The sequence below is a fragment of the Xiphophorus hellerii genome, chromosome 20 (genome assembly GCF_003331165.1).
Source record: "Xiphophorus hellerii strain 12219 chromosome 20, Xiphophorus_hellerii-4.1, whole genome shotgun sequence".
NCBI lineage: Eukaryota > Metazoa > Chordata > Actinopteri > Cyprinodontiformes > Poeciliidae > Xiphophorus > Xiphophorus hellerii.
In genome coordinates this window covers 32765614-32785326 of record NC_045691.1, presented here as the reverse complement: position 1 = coordinate 32785326, position 19713 = coordinate 32765614, and the positions used below count along the sequence as shown (strand labels likewise).

General features: G+C 39.5%; 1 protein-coding gene across 9 annotated transcripts in view; it reads right to left on the bottom strand.

Moving 5' to 3' along the window:
• LOC116710966 (band 4.1-like protein 1) overlaps positions 1–8621 on the bottom strand; it is a 104801-nt gene extending 96180 nt beyond the window's left edge. For 3 of the 9 annotated variants that reach the window (XM_032550314.1, XM_032550312.1, XM_032550313.1), the window contains exon 1: positions 8419–8613. The gene's annotated coding sequence lies outside the window, so the exon portion shown is untranslated. Of the gene's footprint in view, positions 1–8418 lie in introns of all 9 variants that reach the window. The other 6 variants (XM_032550306.1, XM_032550310.1, XM_032550308.1 and 3 more) reach the window with 4 other exon arrangements.
• Between the last annotated feature and the right edge of the window lie 11092 nt (positions 8622–19713).

The window sequence follows — 19713 nt, the reverse complement described above, 5'->3', positions numbered from 1 at the left end:
CAAATCCCTGACACTCTATTCAAGCTAAATAATGTTGTAGGCTGCCCTGGAAAATACAGTTTTGACACCATCTGAGGTGGAGGCTGCATTATTATGGGGCTTAATTCAGCTGCCTTACAACAAAAAGCACAAAAGCCACCACTGTGATTATAACTGTCAGACTCAAGGACGGCAGCGCTGTAATGCTAGGAGGGGGTAAAACAGAGGAGCACATGTGGCAAACAAACACGTAGTCTCAGTGTAGTACTTTGGTGTAGTACTAAAATTACAGCTTTGTCAGCCAACAATCAATACCACACCGCGACTCATCTGCTATTAGGTGTCTGGATTCTCCGCTCCAAACCTTTTAGACCCAAACACCGCCTACTCTGTGTGGAACAAAGACAAAATCCTACCTGAGGTCCATCTGGACAGCAGAACTGAACCCATGCCTGGTTGGGAGATGAAAGATGCTCATCCATCCAGAAACCAGAAATTACACTTCCGGGCAGGTCAGAAAGCCAAAAATCAGACCTGTTTCAGGGCAGCGAAGGCAACATATCGCTATTAAGTTGGGCTAATACAACTCTTCAGTATGGGAGCTGCTACTGACTGAAGAAAACTAAATGTTAGATATTTTTAGAATCAGTAAAGTTGTGCACGACTACTTCTCCTTCAGAAGGACACGGTGATATGCTGTCAGGCATATTATAGAGAACGACTACATTTATATCACGTACTACCTGGACTAAAGCCACAGTTTTTTTTATAGCCAGGTGTAAGCTACATGTCTCTTCATTGCATATATTTTGACAGATATGTTAAATATTAATTCATACTGAATGACACGAATCAAGGAGTAAACATTACTGACTGCAGCTGTGAAGAAAGCTAAAGAAAACTGCTTGAAGGATCCTAACATGGACGAAGTCCCCCAATTTCTAAATTACTGCGTCTTACACATCAGAGTGACTTATTGTCCAGAGAATACTCCATAACAACTCATAACAACTCAAGGTTCTTTACTCTAGAGTCACATTCACCCACAAACGTCAGACTCTATTAACACTGATACGTAGATCGGTAGGTAACTTGAAAAAGGTTACCTACCTTTTAGATCTGAGTCGCTGTTGACCAGATCAAAACTTCACTGAATTATAAAACCTTTATCCATTTGGTGAAAACACAAAAACAGAATTTTATATCAATGTTTTTTTTATCATTCAATCCATGTTAAATTAAAGGGTTTTATGTTCCAATTCTCTGGAGAAACTCACCTTTCTCTACAAAAAGGGGAGTTTTGGTGAGAAAATATTGCTGCTAATTTTAAGAAACAATGTCCAAAATGGAGATTTTAGAATTAATAGAACAGGAACATTTTACTTTATAGGTAAGCAAATGCCACTGATCACTTACATTGACTTCTAAGCAAACAAACAAACAACAGCATCATACGTATCTTGCTCTGTTCCTGATAACCACAGCTCAGAAACAGACTTTATAAACCTGCTCTGCTCTGTTTGTCCTTCAGAGGACGTTGTTGACCCCCAGCAAACAGTAAAGCCACCCAACTTTACGTTCAGCTGCTTTTTTATGATATTAGTAATGCCAACACTGATGCTGTGATGATGATTGCAAATCAAATCAATTAGGTCAAATCCTTGTTCTAACCAAATTACTAAGCAGATTGTGCCAATTAAGATAAGGATGAACATAATTTATGGTGTGGAAGTGGAGTACCACCATCCTCAAGGAAAGTGGTGTGAAAAACACTGGAATGCAGTTGCGTGAAGTCACACTGAAAAGAGGCAGACATAATCCTCAGAGCAAGGTTTAATAATAAAAAGTAAGAAGAGTTCTGCTCTCACTAAAGGAAGTGTACTTAAGGTAATTGAACTACACAAGTGCCTTATGAAGACCACTTATCAGGGAGGATATTCAAAAAAAATGAGCTTCAATCTTCTACGGACATAAAGATTGGTCCTTAGGGAAATAGAAAAAGGCCATGAGTCGTGTTTTATTCTGCTCTGGCAGCAGGGAAAGATGAGCAGCAGATGAAATTATGTACCTCTATCAAGGCTTGGGCCTACAGTACAAGGTGCTACGAATTTATCCAAGAAGGATGCGGCTTTGATTTAGAGAGTCCTCACAAGTATAGAGGACACTGCTGTGTGTGTTCGTATGACTGGTCAGTGGAGATTAGCAGACAGGAAGAGACGTGACCGCACTCACCAAGCAACCCAATCATGACGGGTCACATAACGTTCAACTGGGCCAAAACCAATGACAGCCAAGTGCAGGACATCCACACACACACACACATGAACACACAGCCTGCTGTCAGCAGCGCAGGTCAGATCGCAGCGACCTCACATCATTATGCAGCCGTCTAAGAATGCGCTAAATGACACAGCAGATACCAAATCGACTACAAGTGGAGAAAAAAGGCCGTCGTTATTCCACCCCTTTGAATCTGACAGGTAACCAGCAGCAGCCCCTTTTTCATTTTCCCCCCGACACTGATGTAAAACTAAAATACAAAACAGTTGAGTTAACTTCCAAGTGCAGGGAATGATTGCTACCAAACAGAACGGGAGAAGAGGACGACTGCTTCGGATGCTTCATACCAGCTCATCTGAATTGCAAATGTTGGGAGGCAGCATGCTGAGCCGCAAAATCCCAACAGAAGCCTCTGGCAGCTGAAGTCAATACACAAAAAGTGACATGAGTCACCAGGAGCGAGACTTTGCTTTCACATGGGCTCCATGTACAGGACAAATATGAAGGATCTTTAAGTTTGATTCACTTTAAAAGGTCTGACCTTCATGTAGTTTACTACAAAGATGAAATGTTAGCTACCTTGCTAATGGGATTTGAAAGCCATGCTGCCATATGAGGATTACAGTTCCAGCAGTCTGGGGGAAGAGGATGACTAAAAGACTTTTAGAAGCCCACCTGTACGACAGCAGGAGGGGTGGAGGGTTGGGGGTTAGCGTAGCAGCAATCCTCTATTGTTCTCTGTGCTCACCAGATGTACCTCACTTTTTAGGCACAAAATGGAGTCACCTTTTGCTCTTTAGGCAACTGCCAGACGGACGTTTCATAATCACTTGGACAAATGATGACTTTAAAGAGTCATTTTCTATAATTTACTGTTAATATTTAACTCCATGACTCTGATGAATAGCATCTACCTGCAGGAGGTGAGTCAGCTCTCTGGCATGTAGTTATTATTTTGGTTTGATCGGTCTTGTTGCATAAGAGTTAACCGACATGGAAGGAAATCATTACTATAATCAACTATGACACATGGAAATAGGGTGCGAGAAAAGGGTGTAATAAGTATACAATTGATTTAAATTTAATGTGTGATTTGAAGATTTTTGTGATATAAAGAATATTAACGTCATGTTTTCTGAACTCTGATATGCTCATCTTTCACATGTACGTCATTTGCTGCCATATTTCTATTCTCTGTATTAAAGTAACAGCAGCAGGACGTATGACGGAACATTGTCCACAGAAGCCAAACGATTCAAGAGGATCGGCGTTCCTGAAATGTTTTATTGATGTTTATGACTTTGCATGGTAAAGGTAGAAAGCATGCAGAAGCAGAAATGTACTCTAACTTGTGCAGAGAGTTTTGGTTGATATCAATTTTGTTCTCTGAAAAGTCACTGAATTTGTTGCTAAGCTGACCTAGTGGACAGCTCTGACTGTCAGTCCTCTCACAGCACAGCAAAAGGGAACAGTGGCTGATTTTCAGACCTTTGTAGAGATAGATAAGTTTGGAGGATAAGACCAGTTTCTCATGTAACTATTGACCAATCAACCATTTCCCAAAATTAAGGAAAATGAGGCTGATTTATCGGTGTACCCTAGTAATAAGCTAATGTATGTTCAGACAGCTGAGGCTAAGGAACTTGCTGAATTCGTACCTTGCTTCTCACCCATAGCAACTTTTTAACCAACTCTGGTGTCTCCTGAGCTTTTCTAAATAAAGAAATCATCTTTATAGTATGAAATGATTTGTCTAAGGTACCATAGTAGGAAGTGGGAAGGTGCCTAATAGGAGTAAGAGGGTTTGATTGATTGAATAGCCAAAGCAAGCAATCTGCTAAACTTAGGATGTCAAAGTCAGTAGAACATGCTTGAATTAGAGCCGTCAAATTCAAAACCTTACGGCATTTGGACTTTAGAACAATTTTTTGATATTCCCTCATGATAAGTGTTGTGGCAAAGGTTACAAGCCCTGGACACAGTGTCATTCAAGGCAGGACTTCTGAGCCTTCACTGAGCAACAATGTTAAGGTAGAACAGAACTGGAACCACAGATACATATGAAACTGAGTCACATGTCATCTCAGGACAAAAGCAGGACATGCAGCGCCATGGAGACCAATAATGAACATGTCAACCAGCTAATTCTGCAACGCTGTTTAGCAGTAAATCAGAAAACAAGCACTAAGCTCCCTTTGTTTGGCCTTGTGCATTACCAAAATGCAGCAGCAGCAGTGTAATCAGGATGCTGTTTTAGACACCTGGATAGTATTTACTTTGAATAAGCCTTCCACCATTACAAAACCACAAGCCACATAGTCAGATTTTCTAACATTCCCTTTCATTCACCACTCAACACCAGCAAGAATCATTGACTAAAGGAAGGACATAATCAATCATGCAAGCACTAAAATCTTTCTGGCATATTCTCAATATCACTTATTAGACAAAATACAGGATTAATGATCAAAACAATAATATTAACACCTGACTCCAAATTGCTCACAGTCCAAAGGACACTTCTGTAGTTTAATACAATGTTGGCAGACTTCTTAAAAGGGACTTTTAGTGGGTGTATAAATCAGATTATGACAAAGACTATAAATGTATGAAATGGGGTCTCTAAGGATTTTGTTTTAGGCCCTATTTTATTCTTGCTGTACATCCTTACATAAAATAGATATCTAAGTGATACAATATAATATTAAATGTGTTGAATATGTAAATGAAAAGTCTACCTGAGCCTGTAAAAATACTTGCCTTTGCAAAGTGCAAGGCAACACTAGGCATCACAATACCTGGCAGACTGTTTATGTACATCTCCATTTTTGCAACATATTGTTTAACCAGCACTATGTGAGCAGCACTTTTCAAATCATGGAAAGTCTGGAGGAGTGTGAATACGCCTGCATTCAAAAGCATATTTGAATCCCATCTCACCAAAAAATGAAATAAGACAGAAAATATTAAATCAATACTCAGTTTAAAGTAAATCAAAGGATTTGAAATATTGTTAATGTGCATTTATGTGAATCTTTGACTTTTTGCACTTGCAAGCAGTCCCATCAGCAGCTTAAGATCAAATCTGAAGAATGTGATGCAGCTGAAGACCCACTAAAACAAAACCTCTTCTCTTTCGTTTGAGTCGTTTTGTTGAACTGATGGTTTTTCACTCGAGTAAAATTTGAAATCAAACAGGCTGCTCAGTTTACCTGATCTCAAGAGGATGTTGCTTCTTTTTAGTTGTGCAAGTTTTTTTTGTTTTTTTTTTATTAACTTTGCAGGGTTAAGTTCATTTGGATAACCAAATCCTAACTTATTAAAATTGTCCTTCACCAAATTCAATTTGATGAAGGACAACGTTTTTTGTTTGCTTGATGATTTCATTATTCATACCTCAGAAGTTGTTTTTACTGTGTGTTTTCTAAAACCTCCCACATGACCCTGTGTACTTCCTGGTCATGAACGAGGGTCAACAGGGAACCTTCCAAGTGTGCATTAATGGATATTTACTTCCACTTACAAGACACTGAAAGTCAGGACGAACATTTAGATAACCAGTGATGTAAAACGTGTTCTTCAAGGCTTCTAATAGCAGACTAACTGTCATCTAGGTGCATAAATCAAAGAGCTGCAGGTCTTTTGGTGTCTGGCTCCAAGAAACAAAAACTACACCACACTTCCCCTGTTTAAAGGAAAAGGCTTGGGGAGAAATATGTTTATATGGAACATATTTACATTTTAGAACCTTAGTCATCTTTAAACGGATTACAAGATCAAAGTAGTTTTTAATGCATTTGCATTTGATAACAGTTTGGATTAAACAGTCATGTTTAATGACTAACTGTCATTCTGAATGTTTAGCCTCTGGCAGTAACAGCCTCAACAACAACAACAACAACACTTCAAAATGGCGTTTCGCTGTATTCTCAGATGTTAAGAAATGGTCAATAAATTCACATACGTGATCATTTTTAAGGTAAAAAGAATTCCTCTTACAGCTTCCTTGGATATTCCACAGTAGGCCAGAATATTTCTACATAGGCTGTGACAGCCGGGGGAATAATTGTGAAACTCTTTGCATAGCTTGTAAGGAATTGCCTAAGCGTGCTCCACCTCTGCAGACAGATTTGCTTACTGAAGTCGGCCGTCTGCACACTGAACACTGACAGCTTCATTCACTGTGAGCTGAGGGCAAGTTTAGTTACTCTTTGTTTCTGAAGACAAAAAATAACCACATTGTGCTGCTGCTGGTGAAACATGTGCAACACAGTTTGAGAGCCCAACACATGCTAAGTGTACAGTGCCTTTTAAAAGTATTCACACCCCGAGAGCCTTTTCACATGTTATTATGTCACATCCACACACGTCCCTGTATTTTAATAGGATTTTATGTGAGAAAACTACAAAAGGCAGTGTATACTTGTGGAGCGCAAAAAAAACAAAAACAAAGAGCTCTATGGTTGTGGTCTGAGTGTGGAATGCATTTGTATTCAGCACTGTGCTAATAGCAGAGCTCATTTTTCACTTAGCGCTCTAGTGCTTTGGCTAACTTTGAAAATGCTTAGCTCACTTAGCTTCCCCTAAATTCATTTTTCCAGATAAATTCTAAAGCACTAAGTAAGTTAGTGCTTTAGAAAATTCTGAATAAGAACAAGATATAAAAATAATATGAGATATCCAGGCATTGTAGAATGTGTAAATTATCATGTAAAAATTTAATTGGTAGATGTAGTTTGAACTGAAGTTAGCACTTTAGCACTAGCTACTGCTAAATATTAGTGTAGTGCTTTAGTGTTAGCAGAATAATTGCTTATGATTTAGGGTTAGGGTTAGTATAACTAACTTTTTAGTTAGCAGTGTCCATCACTGGTATTCAGCATCTTTGATACCTGGAAGTAGTAAGTAGTACATGGAGTCACCCTCAGTGTTAAATAATTTCAGTATAATTGTGGCTGTTAAAGCATAAATAAAGTAAGTGTAAAGGAAAACCGCTGGAAGTCATACTTTCAGTTTTTGTGTTTGTAGGGGTCAGCGTTTGTGATCTGGTCAGAGGACAACACAGTTAAATGTTTTGGCCAAGATGCCAAAACTGTATGGCATGTATGGTAGAAAACTAACACCCCACCCACACAGTGATACATGGTGTTGGCAGCATTGTGCTGTGGGAAAGCTTTTCTTCAAGCTAATCAGTGCTGATGGGACGATGGATAAAGCTAAACACATGAGAATCCTGGAAGGAAAGCAGTTCAGAGACCTGAAACTGGAGCGGATTCAGCTGGATGGTTCAGATCAAAGCATTTCCATGTGCTAGAATGGCCCAGTCAAAGCCCAGACGTAGATCCAAATAAATGAGAATATATAGCAAAAAAATTTTAATGTGATATTCATAGTTGCTTTCCATCTAACCTGATTGAGTTTGAGCTATTTTCTAAGAAGAATGGGCAAAAATGTCAAGATGTGAATATCAGACAAAACCCAAAAACACATGAAGCTGATGTAGCAAAGACAGAAAAAGTTCAATGGGTGTGAATACATCTGCAAGGCTCTGTACATAAGCAAAATGAGGCTGCTGAGTTATTAGCAATGGGTGTGTTTGAGAACACACTGACTAATCCAAAAGCAGATCCAGTTTGCCCTGACGGGCTGGGCCATGAGCAGAGCAGCTGATCTCTGAAGCTTTAAAAAATGACAAGAAAGGTTATGGCGTGTTGGAGAGCATTAAAGTAGCTCGTTTTTCACGCAGCGAAGGAGGAACCCGGGTAGGAGCGTGTACTGGTTCCTGCCTGCTGGTCGTGTAGTCTACACACTGACAGGGCCAGTAGGCGCAAAAAAAAAAACAAAAACGACGCAACAACTTGCTCCTGCTTCATTCCCAGGATTTTTTTTTTTGTCTTCACCTCCCTCCGGCAGGGAGCGCAGGGTAAAGTCCATGCGTGTTAGAAAATGATCCGGTGTGTGGAGCAGCCTCAGCTCGAACAAATTGTCTTTCACCACAGCACAAAAAAAAACCCGCCATCAGTTGCGAATTATGCGCATAAAAACAAATATAAACAGTAAATAAATAAATAAAAATAGGAGCATTTAACGAAACCAACACCGTGTTTACAACGCAGTCAGCTGTCAGAGGAAAAACACAACACGAATTTGCCAACATACCCTCCTGTCACACAGGCATCCAGAGGATCATAGATGGTGCGCACCGTGGGGAGTTCAGTGCTGCTGCCGCCGCTCTGTGTTTATTTCCCGGTTAGAAGGAGAGGGAGTGGGTCGGTGTGCTGCCGGTGTAACGCCTAATGAGGGAGGGAGGAGGAGAGAGAGGGAGGGACGCTGTCAGATGCGTGGAGGCAAAGAAGGGGAGACTTACACACACACACACACACGCACACACGTGCACACATACGGGAGGGGGTGTGTGTGTCCGCGTGTGGGGGTGCGCGCGCGCGCGTGTGGGGGGGGGGGGGGTCTGTGTGCATGGAGATGAACACCGCTCGTGCCTTTGCTGCACAAACCTCCGTCTCCATCAGCAAGTTTTCAAATGTAAATAAAATAATAAGCCAACAAGGTGACATAATCTCTTGTTATGATGTGCTGCAGTCACGCGTTTTTGCGTGGAATGACTGACCGCCATACGCGCGTGATATGCACCACTGAAGCCCACCTGGAATGGCTGCGGGACAGTGAAACGTGTTTCCTTCTTCGGTGAATGAAATATTTCAACCCTCCAGCAGCTGCTTCAGCAGGAGCTGTTGTTTCGCGCTGTGTCGTCAGGAATGCTCGGTCCCCCTCTGATTTCATCAACAGCAGCCAGCCAACACACACACACACACACGCACACCCACACACACACACAGGATTTATTAACATCCGCTCCTGTAAACACGAGTGACGGGAGCTCGTCAGTCAGGTATCACTCCTCCATTGTGCGCCCCTAAATTAACAAGGTATTATTTTGAGAGGCGAGGTTGGTTTGATAGAATTAATCAGCGAGAGATTGCTGCTGCTGCTGCTGTTGCTGCTGCTGCTGCTGCTGCTGCTGCTGCTGATTTGATTAATCTCTCTCAGTTTCCTCAGGGAAGTGGGGACGCATTCAGCAGGATAACAGAATTAAAGGAACATTGCTCCGGATTTCAGCAAACTACAGTATGTTAGCATGCAGGTCGGGGCTATTTTGTTAGCCGTGCAGTAGAACTACTCTACAGGTGGAGTTTGGTGGCTAGACTAGACCTCAAACACTTTGCATTGTTGTTATTTAGAAAATGATTCACACAGCAGGAAAATGCAACCCAGATCGGATCTTTTTTTTTTTGCCTATATCGACTCTTCCACAGCAGTCTGATCGACCAAACAAACTTTTCACCCACCAAACAAAGTCTGATTTACCACTTCCATATATGGAGCTAAATCTGATGATTGTTTTCAAAGTCTGCAGACAGAACAGTCCTCCTGAATTTAACTAGACCTTTATGTCACTGACCTGAGACGTGCATCATAATTCTGCACCTGAAGGAACCAGACTGAACATAAAAATACCAATAAATTATAATTATGAATTATAAAAGAAGTCTACTCCACTGAAGCATCCTGAAGGAACCGCTCTTGGATCGGACTCCATGTCCAGACAGACTTTTCAGAAACTGCAGTCGATGATCCACAAAAGGTCATCGCTGTTAGTTGTACTTTCTGGGATTTTTTTGTCCATTATTTCAAACTAAACAGGGCGCAGCTGCGTCACGTCTGAGTTCTTCTTCTGCACATCTGAGTCGCTTTGGGGTCATAAAACATTCACACAGAGGTCTGATTTCAGCAAGAAAAAATATGAATTGAGCATCAAGACCTGCTGTGTGAAGACAGCCTATTTCTCCCATCACACTATTACAAAAACACCATCTGTCGTGGTGAAGGATGAGCCACGGTTCGCCCCGAGACATCCTGCTTCTGAAAACATCTGCAAGGCGTTGAGTTTCCTCTGGAGTTCAGCTAAATCCATCCAGACATGGAAGGAACGTGGCCACATTATGGCCACATTATGGCCACATTATGGCCACATTCTCACAGCCTGAGAGACCAGAGAGCAAAGACACCACGTAACCGTGACAACAACAGTTGGTTCTTCACCAGTCAAACCTTCATGGGAGAGTGGCAACGGGGAAAGTTACCTTTGAAGAAAACTCAGACCGAAGCTTGACTAAAGTTTGCCCAGAGGCATGAGGGAGACGCCATGATGGAGGAAAGTTCTTTGGTCTGATGAAACCAAAACGGAGCTTTTTGGCCATTAGACACAATGTTTGGTGGACACCGAGCAGCACTGCACATCACCACGAACACACTGTCTCTGCTGAGAAGCGCGTGGTGATGCGTCTCAGCAGCAGGTCCTGATGATGTCCAACCAAACCAACCTTTCTATTTTCTGATTCTCGGTTATGATGTTTCAAATGAAGCCTGCTGTTGCCAGCCTCAAGCAGAAACAAGAGCCTGTTGGAGTCATTAGAGCAAAGCAGCTGACTTCTCTTCAGGGAGTTTATCAGATTTCTGCCATGTGAATGAAACAATCTCTTTCTTTGATTATAATTAATGTGTAAAACCTCTAGAGACTACAGCTACTCACAGATATTAAGCAAATCCTCAACAAATGATCAGAGATGAAACCTCTCTGCTGGTTAACTGGGTTTTCTGTACAGTGAAGAGATGTAGCATCTTGCAAAATTAAATAGCTGTAACATTTGTCATCACAAAGTGCCAGTGAATGTTGTCAGCATGCTTCTTCATCTAATGAATAAGTGAATTCATTTTAGGTGCCCATAATGCATTGCTTTGGACCAGACTCTTATTCTGAAGTTAGATAGGAAGTATTAGTTCAACTGTTTCCTCGTTGTGTCGACTTTGCTTCAGGCTGGTGGACAACATTCAGCTACGAAAGCATCACAGTGAGTTACTTTGTTTGAGCTTCTGATGTTGGATTAAAACAGGAAGCAGTTTTTAACTCGTCTTGAAATGATTCATTTAGATATTAGCACTGAGCAAACCTCCGCTGTACTGAAGAGGGTCATAGTTCAGCAGTTTGGCTCGTCAGTAGAACAAAGACAGAATGAAAACAAGATGAGTGATCTTTGAGTGTCTGCTTTGGAGCTCTCCATCTGTGTTAAAGAACTATTATGAATACTTTTTTGGTTGTTTTTTTTTTTTTAATTAGGCTTAATTTGATCATGATCTAAAATATTTTCTGACTAAATGGGAGCACTCTCACTGGTTCTAATTTTGAATTTCAAAAGCATTAAAACGGCAATATAAAGAATCAAAAGATTCAGATGAAGGATTTTTAAAAATAGTTTGTTATTTCTGGAGCCTTTGCGAAAAACAAAAATGGAGGGATAACTGGATTACCCCGACAACATTCATGCATCGCCATGGGAACTGGATATATCTTTTCACCCCTCAAGTCCGTTGCTACTATAAATAGATTTTGAGGTAGTTCAGCGGCTGAAGTGATGACTAAATCTTACATTTTGTTTCTGTACGTTTCCTGAAAATCAACAGCAAATGCCTTGGATATTTTCTCTCTCTGGTCTTAAGGTCGACGCCTTCTCGCTCCTCTTCAGTCTCGTTCGTTTGGTCTTCTTCCTTCCTCCCACAAAAGTTTTCACATGTCACATCCGAGCCCTTTTCTGCATCCCTAATTCTTTCTCAGGGTTACATCATGAAAACATTTTCCCCAGGAAAATGACGAAGTGAGCGAGCCAGCGTTCAAGTCGAGCCGGTCTGTCAGACATAAAAGTGAAAACAAACATTAATGCAGTAAAAATTCAGAGCTGTTGGAGCTGATCAGGTTTGCATGCACATGACACCTGCAATACAGAAGCAAAACTGAAAAATCCATCAAGTACTTAGCCATTGATCTACACTCTGGACTTTGTAATGCACACAGATTTCTTTTCTTTTTTTCAAACTGCAGATGGACAAATCAATCAGATCTACTTCAAAGCCAGTCTGATTAATAATGAACCATCTCTCTCTGCAAGGAACAACAACAGCTCTTTAGATGGTTCACGACAATAGAGCTGAGGGCAGAAAGATTTGATAACCGTGTCTTTGTAGAGCAGGAAGCAGAGATACGGAGGGCAGTCAGTGACAAGAAACAGTTAGTGTCGTGGCCATTTATGCTAAGGTTTTGTAGTTTATAATTTCTACCAATTTTGTTTTGTTCTTTGGGTAGTTGGAATATATTTAAGTTAATTTAGAATCAAAATTTGTAATAAATTTTTATATTTGGAATTGTTTAATTTACGTTGTTAATTGTTAGACCCTCCCACCAATTTGAGTAATTAAGAACACACTGGGTGCTTGGTGCTGGGTGGATTGTTTGGGGGATGTCTGGTGTGGACGGGAGGTTTGGTAGAATGATTTTTTGACTTAAATGTCGCAGCCTTTCGTTCCAAAAAAGCCAAAATAAAACTCCAATAAAGGCTGTGGGTGGTAACAGGTGGTTTGGGATTTGTACGCACTTGAACACTTGAACACTTATTTACACTTGTTTACACCTTCAAACATTAAATTGAGATTATTTTTCATTTCAACTAAGTTACAAGACCTTTATTTCTACTTTTACAATAAATGTATCAAGTCAAAGTGCGTACAAATCCCAAACCACCTGTTCCCACCCACAGCTTTTATTGGAGTTTTATTTTGGCTTTTTTGGAACGAAAGGCTGCGACAGTTAGAATGCATGTTTAGTAAGAAGAGTAGGACAGCACATACACTGAAACTGGCAGCTTGATTTTTAGTAATGGATTAACAATAATTATACAAAGTTAAACTTTAAAAAAACAGAGAGAAACTATTTGTATGTAAACAGCGACTGCACAGTAATCCACATGTTCTTCAGAATGAACAGCTCTGCTTTGCAGAAAGTTACAAAAGTGACAGTGCTTGGTATCACACTTATCGGTCTTATTATATTGATTGTATAATCAGTAACAGATCAGTTTAGATTGGCTTTTAACTGATGAAGTGAGATATTTATCCCATTGGAATTTTTTCAAATGAAAAAAGAACAAGATTATCAACAGTTAATGTAAAATTACTGAATGAATCAAACCAACTACTTTTATTACTCTTATTACCCACATCGTCATTTCGTCCACTGCTTCATTTCTCCTCCTCAGTGATTCACCAGACATTTGATTGTCTTTGGGTCACCATGTTCTAAGTCCACATTTTAAAGCATTTCTTCAGTCAGCTCATACAGTGGCAGACAGGTGCAAACACACGACTGATACAAGCTAGAAACACACACACACACACGCACACACACACACCCACACGCCTACACAAAACCCAACAGAAAAACACTACAAGGAAAACATTCTACAGTCCCGGAAAATAGAAGCAAAAATCTGCAATCAACAAAACAAAAATTGTACTTTTTGCAGCTCTCAGGCGCTAAAGATAAATCAGTTATGTGTTTACAGCGCATTTCGCCGTGCGTTTCTGTGATTGTAATCTAGGAATAAAAAAGACCTAGAATATTAAATCAATGGTTTTTATAACTAAGAAGCAGTTAATGCACAGTTTCCATTAGAAAGAAAATTATTGTGGTTTTCTGTTCTGGTGATATTAAAATAAACAGAAATAAATTTGTACGTTTCTCAGTTTGTTCCCCTCTTTGTTTGTGTCTTTAATCCAGATCTAATCACTTGTGTTCACTTCTACATACACCTGAGCCACACATGGGACTGGCAAGACTTCTAGGTAATGTGAAAAAACTGAATGGATTGAAACGGTTCATGAAGAAAACTGATCTAGACTGGAATTATCATATTTCATCATAAAGGATGTCAGCTATCATTTCAAGAATAGTTTTTTGTCTTTTTTCTTTTCCCCAGAAAAGGATTACAAAATATATATGTTTTTATCCAAACAGAATATTGAGCAGCTTCACCATCCAGATTGATCCAGTCAACACCAGAAGGGACAGGAAAGGGAAAAAAAAGTGATTCCTCTGTAGCCAGAAAGAACGATGAGCTCAGCAAAAAAATAAAAAGTTCTGTGAATTCATTTGCACTGATCTGAGTTCTGAGGATGATCGATGTCCTCGTCGCTGCTGGATTCAGCTTCATAATTCAATCTTTTAAACTCCTTCAGAAATCTTCTAGTTGACATCTTCATATTCCCCTATTTGCTCATTTATACATTTCTTATGATTTCAAAAATCTAATACAGAAATGTGGAGTTTTGGAAGCTGCCTTAATGTACTACTTACAAAATAAAGATTAAATATGAGTACAAGAGGTGGGCAGTTTGCCTTATCTACAGTGTAATAATTGCACTTCTACATGATGTTAATGTTTCTGCCCCCTGACACGCTGGTGTTTTCTTGCCAGCAGCAGAGAGAACCGCTGCTATTAACCCCCTTTCTGTTCTTCCTCTTCCTCTGTTATATTTTGTATTTTTATGTTTTGTGTGTGAATGGTTTGTTTGTGTGGGTGCACACTGGTGAACACTCAAACCTCAAATTGCTCCCCCAGGCATAAGTAAGCAATTCTAAACTTGACTGAATTCCTATATACTTATAGGACATGATGCATCTTGCATTAAACTAAAGCAGAAGGATTCTGGTGAAAACTGGTTCTGTCTGATCAGCTCAGACATCCAGATGGATTTAGATTCCAGCACAGCTGTTTGTAATTTCAAAAGACACACATCTGAATTAAGTGCTTTGAATTTGATACTGTTAATATTTAGAATCTTGTTGGGTTATAAAAATGAAGACTTGTTTTGAAGTGATGACATTTGGAAATCCGGAGGTCTTTGATTTGTTTAGAGTCGTTTTTGTGTTAGTTTTGTCTGCAATTAGTCTGCAAACTACTGAGGACCCTGCTGGCCTCCGGACAAGCATCAGTCATCTATTACTATAATGTGGAGCTGAGAGTTAGCGGTCAGCTAAGTTCATCCTACGTGCACAAAGCAGCGTAATCATAGATCCTGACTTTCAGCTGCGCCCAACAAACTCGCCAAGTCTTCACATCCCTGCTGGTTATGGTGCTCTGTTTTTATTTTTGTAAATTGCAAATATTTTATTGTTTTTTTAATGCACAAACATCCTTGGATCTGAGTATGCTACATTATGTTTGACAGCTACACAGTAATTTTGTACTGTACAGTATATCAATATTATTTTTAGACTTTTATCCTTGTGTGAACAAGGGTTCTAACAGTTTTGAGGGTTTTTTTATTATAGTTTAGTTACATTTTTTTGTCTAATTCAGTAATTAGTTTTTAGTGTGTTTGATAGTTTTTATTATATGTTATTAGTCAAATATTGTTTCGTTTCAATTTAGTTTTTATTATTAGTTTTATTTTTTTCATACTTTGGTTCATCTTCAGGTACAGAGTTAGTTCAAAGTTGTATTAAACATCCATTGGGTAATGAATTCTCCACAGAAGATACCATTTTCAAAAACAAATGAAAATGTTGAAACATGGTGCCGTATTTAACCGACGGCTGATGTAACCTGCTTGTGTGGAAAAACAAAGTCAGTTGTTTTTGAATTTCCCATCAGTTCAAAAGGTTAATAGAGAGATTCATAAACACAAAAATGAAGGATATTGCATCTATAATTTCAATAAGTTTTAGTTTTATAAATGCACAATATCCTTCTGGTTAATTATAGTTTTTCCTCATTAATGATTGTTTTTTATTTATTTAAGTTAACAAAAAGATTTTTTCAAATTCAGTTTTTGTTATTTGGTTGGTTGGTTAACTATAAACCTTGGTGTGGACCTACACGCCTCGAGTACCTGTCACTTTTCTGATGTCACATCTGAATTTCTAGAATATGTTTGTTCTATTTAACCACAATTCCTTGCTGCATTCATTGTTTGCACTGTCCAGGAGGCAGGGTACGCCCTGGGCAGCAGGCCAACAGCAGATAATAGCAGATAAAAATAAGTTCAAATCGCCGGTTTCCAAAGCACAGCTCTCATTTTCAGCATGTTGGCTTCAAGAATGTCCAAACAGCAAGAGTACAAAACGACAAGCAGGAGAAATGAGCAGCAGCTGGAACATTTCTGCTCCACACATAGAAGCAGGACGAGTCGGGTGGATTAAAGACAGCTGAGAAGTTAACCTGGTTAAAAGTAGCCACTCAGCTGACTCTCAAGTCTTGCTCATATACAGTATATTCAATCATTTAGAATTATGCTCTCAGATGAGGCTTATTTGTTAGATTTTAGCAGGCATCAAACATATTTTCTCCAGACTCACAATTCTGTTTTTAAGAGTGTTTTTTAATGGTCTGATGTAATATTCAAATTTTAAATATCATGTTTTTGTTATCTTAAACTAAAATAAATCATCATAGTTAGCAGAAATAAAAGCTTTCATCATCCATCTATGTAATTAATCTATATAATATGTTTCACCCAATGTCTGAGTTTCTAAAATAAATGGGCTTTTCAGTAATATTCTAATTTACTGAGTGGCTCTGCAATGATAACTAACATTATTACATTATAATAGGACATCTTGAACTTTTTTACACTGAGCAGCATTTAAAACAAACTTTTAACCAGTGAAAGATTAGTGGCAGTGAAATCTAATTACTCTCAGAGATTAAATGACCATTTAGTGAGAAACAAGGATCATGTCTGGGGTTTGATATTTGCTGCTAATGAAAATAATTAGTTCATTAACTTCACACTAGGAACGTTTCTATTTCTGCACTTCACAGAAACGGAAAAGAAAGAGAGAAAATAAAAACATTCAGAGTCTTTGAAAGAGCCGCCAAACCCAGCTGGTGTGGACGAGCTAAAGCTTTTCAGATGAAATAAGAAATACACTCATCCAGACATTTTCTATGCAACAAGTACAGATTCTGTTAGGAAGAGGAAAAACATGTCGGATTTATTTATGACATTTAATACAAGATCAGAATTCAAATGTAGGCTAGCTATTTCTATCTACAGTAGAGTGAAGGGTGGACTTTAAAAATGGATTCTATCACAGATGTTACATCAGCGCTCTGCCTCACAGTTTGTCTTGTTATAAGAGAAAAGGTCTGCCTGTGGACCTGGAACCTTGTTGACTCAAAACCAGCTCCTTTATCTTGCTGAAAAGTTCATTTTGTGTCATTTCATTACATTGCAATAACATAATTATGTTGCTTTTGTTTTCGCTTTTTGCACTTTGTTTCCAAGAAAGAAAAAAAAACAGACAAAAACAAAGCAGAACTTAGATGGGAGTAGTTGGTATTATTATCCAATCAATGACATCACATTTCCAATCAAAGCATCAATCTGAGTTACAGAAAGGTCAGACCTGACAGGCTGGACATCCTCTGTCCACTTTGACCACATCCTGTAGAAAGTCCCTCTGCACTTTGTCTCTCCAGTACACAGAACTGTTTCACCACGTCAACCCAGTCTGCATTTGTTCTGTAAATGCTCATGGATCTGAGACAATTTCGTGTCATTTCCAGGATACTAGGATATTTGCACTAGAAACTAGAAAAAAACAGTCAGACTTTGTTTTTGGAGTGCAGCATGCTCCTGCTCCATCCATAAACCTTCAACAGTCTTCCTGCCTTCCAGACTGAGCTTTATGCACATGCCCAGACCATTTGAACCTCGTCTCTCTTAAGTTTGTCTCCAAACTCCTCAACCCGAACTGTTTGTTGCATCTTATGTATTTAAGCTTTCTATTTGTTAGTGCAATCAATCTCCTAAGCTTTCATCACAGCATTTCTCACTGACATCTTGTAAGCCTCTCCTTCCACTCCTGCAGCTGTCCTTCAGTCACCAGTCCCCCCTGATGCTCGCCTCCACCCACTCCACCTGCCTGCACTCTGTTTGCACTTCTCTTGCTGCCTGTTGCTTCAGATTGCTGACCTTAACTTAAAACTTAAAAACACTTCTACTCTTTGGAGCTTCGCTCCCTCGCCTGCCTTTCCCTCATCCACAGACATCACCCAGTGCACACAGTGATCTGCTTTATGTCTGAATATTAACTAACAGAGACAGGTGACTGTAATCTAGAGTGAATCTGTGTTGATGAGCACAACTGGGCATTTATTTTCTGCATTATCACTTAAAGCTGCAGTATTTAACTTTTATAAAAACTATTTTCTTACTTATTAAAGCGGTCGCCATGTCGCGCGGCATGATGTGAGACAGGTCATCTGTGAAAAAATCGATCTCCACCTCCTCCCTGAGCTGCTGTTGTCTTCTGAAGAAACGCACCAAAGACAACCAGCCAGAGCCAGGAGGAGGGGTTTAGCGCTGTCAATCAATCTTATGTACTCACTGCTAAATATGCTAATGATGTGAAAACAACATACCGTTCCAGGAAAACTGCTTATCCATCGTCGCTAACTAGCTGTAGTGTAGCAGAGAGTGCTAAGATCCGCCTCCTGGCTCTGATTGGTTGTTTCCATTTAGCACTGGGAAAATGCAGATGAGATCTTTTTTTCACAGATCATCTGCCTCATACCAAACTGATGCAAGACGTACCTAATAAAGTGACCAGTGAGTGTGTCTTTGGACCCCCCCAGCCCCTCCACTTCTCCTCTAGCATTACACCAAGCCACCTGTTTATGAGCACAAGTTATTTCTCATCTTTTAAAAATCAGGTTACACTTTTAATGGAATGCATTCAAACTTAGCAATATGCAAATTATTTATTTAGGAGTTTTATTTTTAACTTCAGGCTTCAAAATTCTGTCAGGTTATTACTGTACATAATGACTGTATACAGCAGGAGTTGCCAAGGTGATTTAGTACTGAGGTGATGCACTTGTTACTCAGGCTTACTCAAATGTCAGGTCGAGTTTAATAGAAATGTTGTACAGCACATTTCAGCAAAGTGTTTTACAGCATAAAACCACAACACAGTAATTATGAAACAAGGAATAAACATTAGAATTTGTAATCAAAATCATCAAGAAAATATACATCAGATATATCCACCAATGTTTCAGTTAGTAATCAAAAGTGACTCTAAACAAGTGGGATAGCTTTGAATTAAAGGAACTCAGTATTTCGGATGTTTTGCAGTTTTCTGGAAGTTTGTTCTCTGAGCTAAATGTGGGTCATTCTTGATGTGTTTGCTAGCAACTGAACCTCCATGCCTCACTGGCTCATTTCCACTTGAGCACTAACTGATTAACTGTGTAAAAAATTTGCATGAAAGTTCCACGTTTGGTTCCCCACTTTGGAAAACAAGCTGGCCGTATCGTGTTGGCTTGTGTTGCTATGTATCTTGATGGATGTTGTTTGCTGTAAATCTGTTTGTGTTAGTTGCCGTATCTGTTGCTTTGGTTGCCGTATCTGTTGCTGTTGTTGCCGTATCTGTTGCTGGGTGTTGCCGTATCTGTTGCTGTTGTTGCCTTATCTGTTGACTGTTGTTGCCGTATGCTGTTTGCTGTTGTATCTGTATATGTTTGCTGTTGTTGCGGATAT